General features: G+C 38.7%; 1 long non-coding RNA gene across 1 annotated transcript in view; it reads right to left on the bottom strand.

Annotated features, from left to right (window-relative positions):
* Positions 1 to 2,741: 2,741 nt before the first annotated feature.
* Positions 2,742 to 9,891, bottom strand: part of LOC130553592 (uncharacterized) — a 13,249-nt gene continuing 6,099 nt past the window's right edge. Inside the window, exons 2-3 of the long non-coding RNA XR_008962875.1 lie at positions 6,469 to 6,540; positions 2,742 to 4,632 (exon numbers count right to left, since the gene is read on the bottom strand). This is a non-coding gene — a long non-coding RNA (uncharacterized LOC130553592). The remainder of the gene's footprint in view (positions 4,633 to 6,468; positions 6,541 to 9,891) is intronic.

The raw sequence follows: 9,891 nt of genomic DNA, 5'->3' as shown, positions 1-9,891 counted from the left end.
AGTACATTTGTCCTTGGATCTTAGATGTTCTTTTCAATTATATATGAATTTCTAAAGCTATAGGTTTGATATCTCAGTAACAGCCTTTCATGGACAGAAGGCAACAGCTAATACTTCACTGCAACTTGATCTATATTCTCAACAAGGCTGATGCTATATAAAGAAAGCTAAGCGACAGGACAATCTAAATTTACCTGCCCCAGTTTCTACAATAAAAAAGTTCCTTAAACTGCAGTAGGCTACAGATAAGATGAGTGGAACAAACTCTCATTGGAGAACAGGTGAGAACAAAGACTTGTAAGCTGCATATGACTTCCTAGCAAACATTGCTTTCACCAAATTGGTCTTTATTTATAACAAATGCAACAAAGTGTTATGGAGTTTAAGGTGGTTAATTTCAGCCAGCAGTCAATTATGATGGTATACAAAGACTAATGGCTATAATTATATGTTTAGATGTTTGCATTTGTATTGTGTATTCTCTGTAACTGTGATCTTCGGTAATAGAAAACACAATTTTGCTAACTTCAATGCCTTCAAATGTTCATGGACATTATCATCCCAGATACATACTGTAAATCCCACAAATGCCTTCAGAGACTTCCTTAAAGCATTTAAAGATTAATTTAGCTTTAGCTTTGAAAAAATGGGCTACCTGGGTGTTACATTGATAAGACAGGCAATAAGGCAGGGGGATCATCTAGCAGATAGGCTAATTAAAGACCCTGCAATTTCTTTCTACATATTTTAATTATTTTAATAAATCAAATCCGTGGGAGATATGTTTTTTAAGTCTCAAGAGATCACAACTGCTTTAAGGCATCACGTTCTATAGGGCAGAAAGCTAATGGCAACTTTAAACAGCGTGTTCACGTTGAACCCAAGGATCCCTCTGGCCTGTCAATGCCTCCATCTCTAACAGAGCCTGTTGTTAAACAGAATTCTATTGCCTGTCACAGGCGATGCGCAGGGCTATTGCTCTTTAATAAAAGACAGTTAGGAGGCAATAAAGGTTTAAAGTCTGGAGCATTGTCTTGAGGCTAACTATAATTTGTTCATGCTGTCTTAATGCAGCTTTCTGTCTTTTCTAAATCTGAAATAAACTGCTTCCTTCAAGGCCACCAAAACATGTAAAAGCTGATTGATTGACCGAAACGAACACTAAGGCAAGGTCTGTTAAGTGACTACTGAACTCTCCTGCTCACATAGTGCTTGGCATTTTTAAGCAACAGCTGGAAGTGCAGCAAACTTTTTTCTCACCATCTCCTATGGCCACTTTCTGCTCACACTTCTTGAAAGTCATTATGCAATTGTGGCACATACAGTATGTACAAGAGTGCAGAGTGTTTGTCATTAGGGCTGTCACGATTATGAAATTTGGCTGACGATTAATTGTCTAGTAAATCATTGCGATTATGACGATTAATTGTCTGTTTTAGGGCTTTGGCGATTAATTGTCTGTTTTAGAGCTTTGACATTTAATTCTCATACATTTTTTATTCAGCTTTGAAACGACCATATTGTTCTGAATATAAAAAAATATGTTTTTTTTCTTGGAAATACATTGGAAAATATTGGTTTATCATATATTTAAGGTTTAGGCTTTTACCTGTCAATAATACAAGCGCCGAATACTTGTAAATTAAGTAAATTGATCAGGAGTGAAGCCACCATTAAAATGCTATCAATCATAGAAATGCTTCTGGTCTCGTTTTTTTGTCACTTACAAGACTACAATAAGATTTTACTTCTATGTTAATGAAATTTTGGTAGACTGGTTTTCACACTGAGATTATCTTAAATAATATTAAATTGTACTGCAGGTTATTTTTATGGTATATGCTTTAGTTTTTATTGTGTTGTGTTGGTACATTTTACAAGTATTACAATGCTTTAGTTACAATAAATACACTAAAATATGTAATATGCAACTGCACTTACAGCTCCCCCTAGTGTCTTCTATAGAGATGTGCAATAATTGCGATGATCTGAAACCATCGCGATGAGGCCAAACCATCGCGATGAGATGATTATTTAATAATCGTGACAGCCCTATTTGTCATAACAGTTCTTCATTGTGAAGGTACAAATGTGGCTAAATGACTATGCAGTTCCTCTCTGATGAGGTCACTAAAAGTGTGTCATATATAGCATTGCAGAGTTGGGGCACAGATTGAGTTCCACTTCACTCCTCATATTCTTTGTGATAAAGGTGCTGGCATTGCCGTCATGCGCCAATAACTGTCTGAAAATCGAAGGTGCCAAAGGATAAAGCTTAGGCACTTTTTCTTTAAAGTGATTCAAAGATATTGCTTGATGTTTATGATTGTGTTGTGATCGAGAACAACGTGCACTTTTGCAGACGTGATAAGCACTTGCTCATCTGCACTGTAAAACCCGATCAGTTAGTTCAATTTAAACCATTTAAGGAAACCGATTGCCTTGAATGGTTTAAGTTTATTTACTCAAACAATTTAAGCATAAATTATTTGATTTGAGTACAAGTAACTCAAGTATTTATTGTTAAAGTAACTTGGGTAAAGTTCATTGTACTAATCCCATTCAGTTAATAGGACTCAAAACCAGTAAGTATGTTACACTTACAGTATATGCAGCATTTATCTAAACTTGCTTAAAATGTGTTAACAGAATTCATCTGAATAAAGTATGAACAACTTAAGTATTAACATTTGAATAAAGATGATTAATTTAAGTTGAATTTACGGTTTCCTTCTGCTAAATCAAATTATTACATTCTAGTTCTGACAACTTCAAACTTTGTTGTGGCTACTTACTTCATTTGAGGAAACCGATTGCCTTAAACCATTTAAGTTGTATTAACTCATTACAAACAAACACACATCTGACAATACTTAAACGATTTATTTAGTTGAATCCTCTCAACTGAATACACAACATTTCAATGTGTACAACTCCAGGAACAAACTGTACTAATCTACACTTACTTTTATATTTATTTAACCTTAAATAAGTCACTCAAATCATCAACAAATAAATCTTTTTTTCATCCATTTCACTCATCGGCTTCTTTTGTTAATATTTTGGACACTGAGGACTATGATCTGTGGGCTCCGTCACACTACAATAAAATAATTCTGCATAGTCCATTGTATTGTAAAGTTAACTGCTGGTTCAAGGTCCAAAAAAAGTCTACCAAATTTCCCATATACATGTGCAATTTGTGTGGTACCATATAAACTATCATGTAAATTTTAATAGCTGCTTTATTTGCTGATTTAACTACAATAATGATGCCAGCGATACTAGAAAGCCTTCATGGATCAGATGCACCTTGCAGGAGAGGGGAACAATTTGGGGAAGGAGGCAATGCAAAACTAATAAAGCATATAGTTGAGCTTGCTGTGGCCTTCAACATTGATATTATGCTCTATTATTATTACACTGCCTCTACCCCAAAATTTTCCCCTCTCCTGCAAGCAGCAGGTTATTGTATTCATACCCAACAGTTAAGGCACATCTATTTACTCTAATTACCTGATTTAGAACACTTTGTTCAATTTTATGTTTTGATACCTTTGTGCACCCCTGAGTAACAGTGTCCATAATGTTACAAAATGAAGCTGGTGAATAAATATCATTCACATTTATGTGTACAATGAAACATGCGGAAAGTGTGAATAACTCACATAATACACAAACATATTGTAGAAAAAACTATGCAATCAAACTAACTAGAATAGAACTAGAATCAACAATCCTTGTTCAGTGATGCACAGTATCTGTTTAAAGACAAAATCAAAATTGAAAAGAACTGAGGGGTCATTAGTTCACTGTACGCAAATTATTATCAGCGTAAAATGCCCCGAAGTTTCTCACTTGTTTAACTATTTTAGGCTTGCAAGCTAAAACAAAACATGCTGACCTATAACAACATAACTTTATACTATAACTATAACTTTCCTGCATTCACAGCTACATCCTTTATGCCAGCTCTGCTCAGTATGGTCCTGTAGTTGCCCATCTTGAAGCACAGGCTGTTCTTCCAACCCTCATACCCGGTTCCGGATCAGTTTTCTTTCAGGCAGGGGTGTTTGCTAACCAGAGCCTCAGCAGCCTTGCTAATCTGTTTGGTGCTAGGATAAGCTTTATGCTTATATATTTCACCAGCCATCACATCTAGTATGTTGTGTTTTTGATCCCTGGTCAACCTGACAGTTTTTCCCTTTTTCACAAATGCAGAGTTGCCCTCTCTTAGCGCATACTCCACCTCGTAGGAGAATGTTGGAACAACAAAGATCTCTGGCCATCGGCAAAGACGCTCTGGTGAATCAGTGTTATCAGACATCAACACTGTGTCATCTGTGCTGGTCGAACTCAGATCTGACTCAACAGATCGAACCATCTTAATTGTTGCCTTGGATAGCAGGTCCTCCATGTTAACTAAATTACACAGGGCATTGTCAAACTCCGGGTATTGAAACTGAAGGCGAAAGTCATAGTCCAGATTCAAATTATTTTTCACCTCAAATATGAGGGCATTTACAGTCTCAGGACGAGAGGGCAAAATAAGCCTCTCTGCATTGACGTCATCGAGGATGACCCTTAATTTCAGGACATCAGTCGTTTCCATTTACAAAGTGTTGGGGAGACCTGTAACATAAAACACAAAGAGCTACTGAAGGTGCTAGGTCTGTTTTTCATTAGCAGTTTCTAGACTACATAGATATCAGTATTTCAACTGTTCTTATTATTAAACCAAAACCACACACACCATGGTCTAAGCACATGTGAGCAGTGTGTAGCAGCAGTTACACACAGTAGCACATATTTTTTCTCATAACTTTCTTAGATACACACAAAGTTACCATGTAACCACTGCACACAGTTGGCAGATTATCCACATGGGCCAGTGTGAAGGATTTTGTGGCATCTAGTGTACTCTAGGCCTTTTGCTGAGTTAGGTGAGATGACTGATACCACTCTCATGTCTGTACAATAAATACAAAGCTACGAACAGCAGTTTGTTAGCTTTACCTAGCACTGACATTACCTTTGAAATATGTTGTTCAGTGTCCAGTAAGGCAGTGGTTCCCAACCTGGGGTCCGCGCCCCCCTGCGCACAACTTTGTCTGCTGAGGTTGTGAGGTTACCAAAATTAGTATTTACAAAAATGAAATTTATAAAAACAGTATATGTGCAACAGTTTTGCACAAACGCCTTACTACAGTCGCTCCGTTTCTCTGGCCGCTCTGTGTCTGCGCTCGCTGCGGCTGCCTCCTCTCCCCCTCCCACAGCCATTAAGATTCTCAATTTGTAGGCGATCCCCCGCACGTTGGGGTTGGGGGGCCTGACTTGTCTTGGACACAGGCAAGGGGGCTTCAAGGAAAAAAGGTTGGGAACCACTGCAGTAAGGTAATCACTAGTGTTCTTGGGAAGGTCCACACAGATCTTTAGCCTCCCTCAGGTCACAAGGCAGAAAAATGCTGCTTGGCCTGGTGCTGTGCCTTTACTCGGACACTGGAATGAAATGTTTAGTTGTGATAATTAGCTTGCTTGAAACTTTGTAAGCAAAATGTGGCATTTGGTCAGTTAGCTGACACACAGATTTCACTGTATGGCTTTTATGATCTGTTAGCTCATATGACCGCAAATGCTCAATATACCAGGTCTCGAAGTCTTTCAGTAGAAAGATGTCATTCCTGATAAGTAATATGTTTCGGATCTCTTTAAACTCAGGCAAGGCAGCATGTGCCCCAGTGCAAACAAACATGCCAGCCACAAAAGTTGTGCCATCAATGGTTACCTGTTTTGTGCCATATACACTACTGCTGTCTGTGATGCAATATATTAACGCATGTGTATCAGTAGGCAATGACTCAACATAGACTGACTCCACTTTTGAAGTCTGTACTGGTGGCTTCAAAAATCGTGGAGATGATAAATGGAATGCCATCATGTTTTGGTGTCTCTCTGCCAAAGTTTTCAAAACATTTTTGTAATTATGAGTATCATGAATAATTTTCTTGAAAACTTTGTGCTTTCCCTCAAATCTCATTGTCCAGAGATGCACCAGAGGACCAAAGCACTTTATAAGATGAGGATAATACTCTATGTAATGATGCTTTGGTCTTAATCGTAAGCTGGGAAGGACTTCCTGAAGTAGCTGCCTGTAATCTGAAATCTTACAGGACATGAACTGAATGGTATCATCAGTAAAAACATGAGACATAGCTAGCTCAAATATATCTTTTAAATCCATAAGCACCTCCCAAAATTTGTCCCCTTCTGGGACTCTGGAGCCAATGAAAACAGGTAACAGTCTAAGCAGGGTGTGGTTCTCATGCCCATTCCCACCAATTGTTCCTCGAAATACAAAATTTTGAGGAATTGGGTGAGGGAGATCAACCTTATCGGAATGTTGGAAGGGAAAAGAAAGTATTGCTCTATTTAACTCTTCCAAAGTGAAATATTTTTTTGCAATCAAACCTTTCAAACAATGCGCCAACTCCACAGGAACCACACCTTCAAACAGGTCATGTAGGATGTCAGGTGGAAATCCTGTGATAGGATGGAAATAAGAGAGATGGTCAGAGAGAACACAACTGTGTTTTACACCATATTTCTCTTGGCTGTCATTGTTCTGTATTTCCTGTACATGGTTATCATGCAGATCTTTTGTCCTCATCTCAAAACTACCAGATACAGCATCTGATATATGCATTTCTGTTTGGGTGGCCAGACAAAATCTGCAGAAATATGTAGACCTGAAACTCTCATTAAAACCATCTAGCCCATAGGCAGCAAGGTTATCAGCCGCAACAGAGTAGACTGTTCCTTTGAGACAGTCACCAAATGTATCAATGTAGACACCCACTTCTTCAAGAGTTTTTAGGTCACTCAAGAGAGGTGCAAAAACTTTTGCAAATCGAAACTGCCGTACATCATTTGAATTGCATAAAAGAGCCAGTTGAATAGAGTGAAGCGCTGACCGGTACTTTACTGGCAAGTTAGCCAATGTCCAATACACCGCACAGACTTTGTGTATTTTTTTGGATGTTCCTAGAGGGTTTGCAATTTCAAAATCATCAACATAGAGAATTAATGACAATTTCTGACCCTCATTTGAAAGAAGTGCATTCTCCTGGTAGTAGGAGCCATCACAGTATGACAAATACTGTCCAGGTAACTGTGAAGTGGTTTCTTGGATTTTCTCACATACATCTGTTTTTTTTAGTAACATCTGCAAAGATGTGAGAATGGGAACGTACGTAAAGGTACGCTGTGATGACTCAATAAGGTACTCTACAGGCTTAACAAACGGAAACTTCTCCTCATAATAGGATTTTCTCCTCTTAGCTGCTGACAGTGGTCCTTCAGATGTAACGGATTTATACAAAATATTACTATCTGAAACTGCCTGGACAATCTCACTTACAAGAGTGTCCGTAAAAGGGCAGTTATGCTTTTCCAGTATCTTTGTTACAGATTCTCTGACAACAGATCCAAGATGGCGCCGCAGATGGCTGCCTCGGTGTGGAGCTCTCCAGTTGTTTTAGTGTTTTTGTTAGTTTGTCCTGTTTTGTGTTTTTCCCATACAATCAGTTTCACAAGAGATGAACTGCTGAACATTCGGCAGTGCACACCATCTGATCTTTTACCGGTTTTTGATTATTCTGACGTTTTACTTAACATCGTGGTCGGAGGCGCAGCGGCGCTAACAAAGCGAGGGGAAGCGAGCTGGCGCGCTAATCAGGCTCAGAAAGCGCGGCTTTAAAACTGCGCTGCCTAGCATACATCTGGCGAATCTGCGCTCTCTGCCAAACAAAACGGACGAACTTCTTCTACTCTACCGGACAAATAAGGATTTTTCAAACTCTGCTGTTTTGTGTTTCGTGGAAACGTGGCTAAATGACTTCATCCCGGACAGCGCGCTACATCTGCCCGGCTACCAGCTATTCAGAGCGGACCGCAACGCGGAATCAAAGGGGAAATCACGCGGTGGTGGGGTATGTTTCCACATCAATGAAAAGTGGTGTACAGATACAATAGTGATGAAGAAGATGTGCTGTCTCGACCTAGAAGCACTCTTCATTAGGGATGTAACGATTCACTTAGCTCACGATGCGATGCGGTTCACGATTCTGATCTCACGATGCGATTTATTCACGATTTACTCACGATTTATTTTGAAAAAATGAGTTGAAACAAATTAGAAATGAACAAGGTCCCTTGCATTATTTCTTAAATGCTTCACGTTTCTTTGTATGATAAAATAATGTTTTATTTCAAATAACAAAACTCGTGATGTATAACGTTTTGTATGCTTTGCAGTATTGTTAGAGATCTTTATACAATAGTTCAGTGCTTAAAGTTTAAACACTGTTTCCTGCATTAGCTTCACATGCATACAATACTTGCAACACATTTCGTTATCTTTGCTGTTTTGTACCTTAGCAGGGGAAATTCTTGTATTCTGCATATTTATTTAAGTTGCAAGATTGAGCGCTTCACTCGTCTGCTCTTTCGGTCCTTCGCCTCTTACCCGAACCCGCGAATTACGTCTTTGGGGGCGGGGCACTGATAGATAAGGAATGGTTGAAGGAGGGGAGACGAAAATGAGTGACTGAATGCGCAGCTTGCGCAATATAACATTTCTGCGCAATTAAATTTATAATACGCAAAAATTATATATTGATCAGTTTGACAGTCGCACCGTGCGACCATTAAGAAAAACTGTCGCACTGGCAGGAAAATTTGTCGACAAAATGAGACCATTTAGTCGCAGTCTAGCGTGTCAGAGCATTGGTTATGATTTCGGACGATCAGGCCTTAACTTAACATTCTTAACGAAAAAGTTGTCAATCGTTCTTTTCATCTTCTCTCATCATCCGCGGCTACATCCACTCTGTTTATCTGACGGGCCTATAGGCTACTCACCTCTCTGTCCGACTGCAGCACAGCATTTTCAAACTACACACACGTACAGGAATATCTGGACCACGGCCAATCAGAGGGGGGTCCGCCCTTCACTATCTCTGATTGGTTTAGACCACGATATGGGCCTAATGTGTCTGTTGTTGAACCACAGGGAGACTTTCGCAGAGACTTTTTTTCCCCGTGCGACGGCTAGATTTTTTTTAGTCGTACCATTGAGAAATTAGGTCGCATGTGCGACCAAATTGGTCGCACTCTAGAGCCCTGATTAGACTATGTTCAATCCTCTGGATGTCTCTCTGCAAATCAGAAGGGTTCTATGATTCCCTCTAGTTACGCAAGAACATGGAGTGGCTCAGAGATGATGTATTTTTCAATATGTTGATCCATCTGTTTTTATTGAAACCCCTGATGGAGACATTTTTCCAGACATTAGAAAAATATGAGTCTATTGCACGAGTTTTGTATTTTAAAAGTGGGGAACATTTTTGTGCTGCTGATGTGACAAAAATGGACATGTTTTTAAGAGAAGACTTTTTTTTAGGATTTCTGTGAATAAAAAATTACAAACCACAAGCAGCAACTCAACAAATGGAGAAGAAATGGCTCTTCACAAAACAAAGTTTTATTTTAATTTTCATGTACCCATTTATGAGGAATATGAACCGTTATGGATGTGACAAATGGAAAACTAAAAGTGCTTTGAAAACTTTAAGGGAGACTTCACGTGTGTATTTAAACCACCAAATATGAACATTCGTGAACTATTCTAACTAATTAAGTCATTTCAGTTTTTCCATTTATGTTTATCTAGCATCAACAAAAGGTGAGATGTTTTTAAGGCAAAATGTTTTAAAAGCATCTAAAACATAGGCTAAATGTAAAAAATATTCACATTGCCATGTTTTGTGGGACATTGAACAACGGTAATGGCACTTTTTGGGGGTATTTTTGAAGTACCCTATGGCACCATGT

The sequence above is a fragment of the Triplophysa rosa genome, linkage group LG4 (assembly GCF_024868665.1).
Source record: "Triplophysa rosa linkage group LG4, Trosa_1v2, whole genome shotgun sequence".
NCBI classification, from domain to species: domain Eukaryota; kingdom Metazoa; phylum Chordata; class Actinopteri; order Cypriniformes; family Nemacheilidae; genus Triplophysa; species Triplophysa rosa.
Note: the sequence above shows the minus strand (reverse complement) of the source record. Positions and strands in the feature narration are given on the sequence as shown.